The sequence below is a fragment of the Trachinotus anak genome, unplaced genomic scaffold, assembly GCF_046630095.1.
Source record: "Trachinotus anak isolate AG129_WGS33_773 ecotype Australia unplaced genomic scaffold, CSIRO_AGI_Tana_v1 ptg000008l, whole genome shotgun sequence".
Lineage (NCBI taxonomy): Eukaryota > Metazoa > Chordata > Actinopteri > Carangiformes > Carangidae > Trachinotus > Trachinotus anak.
In genome coordinates, this window is record NW_027273859.1 from 3,341,768 (window position 1) to 3,342,882 (window position 1,115).

Below are 1,115 nucleotides of genomic sequence, written 5' to 3' on the forward strand. Positions count from 1 at the left end.
TGACACAATACTGAAATACAATAAACACAAAAAACCCTAGCAGACTTTTACATACAGAAATAATACAGAATTGGGTAACAAACTCACCACGGAGAAGAATGTCTGAGAAGGAGAAAAAATAAAAATAATCCATAACTGTATTTCTCATGTAGACAGTTACACAGGCATTTTCTTCATTCTCCAGGTAAATTATCATTCAGACTCACTGTTTCAGTTTTCATATCATGCTATGGAATACTAATGTAACATTTTCATTTATTCTACTGAAATAAACTTTGCACAAGAAAGTTTTAGTCCCATTTAATATAAATACCTGTGTGTAACTTATATTTTACGTTTATTGGCAACAATGATTAAACTTTATAAATGCTCATTAAATGTATTATTAACCAGGATGATTCAATGGTAGTTTTTTGTAATGAAATGACTGATATACAACCCATTTGTACAGGGATTTATTAAATATTTTTTCATTTTCACTGTTTATTTATATAATGCTTCTGTAGCCTGACATCCTGCATGGGCCATTCTGCAGTAGGATGAAGAGCAGCATGTAGCTAGTAATTCAGGGGTTCTATGAGTCCGTCCATGGCCACTCCACCACAAGACCACAATCTGAGTCAGAGAAACTACAGTGGATGATTGTAGGTGAAAAAAGGCTGTTCTTGAAATTTGTTTTGTGTGGGAGTTAGAGGACATATCCTCCTAGATCCCTTATAATGGTGCTGGAGGCCAAGTAATAACTTCAGTTTTGTCTGAATATAATAGAAAATAATTGCTGGTTATCCAGGTCTATATGTCCATGCAAATTTGAAGTTCTGCTAACTGATAGGTTTCATCTGGCTTGCTCAACAGGTAAAATTGGGTATCATCTGCAGGACAATGGAATGTTTTTCCCAATAATTTAATAATTTAATTCCTAATAATTTTGCCTGAAGGAAGCATATATATATATATATATATATATATATATATATATATATATATAAAGTAAATAAAACTGGTGTGGATTTATTGTTAGCGCTTACAGACTGAAACTGATCTGATAAATAGGACTTAAACCAGCTTAGTGTTGTTCCTTTAATGCCAATTAATTGTTCCAGTCTCTGTAATAG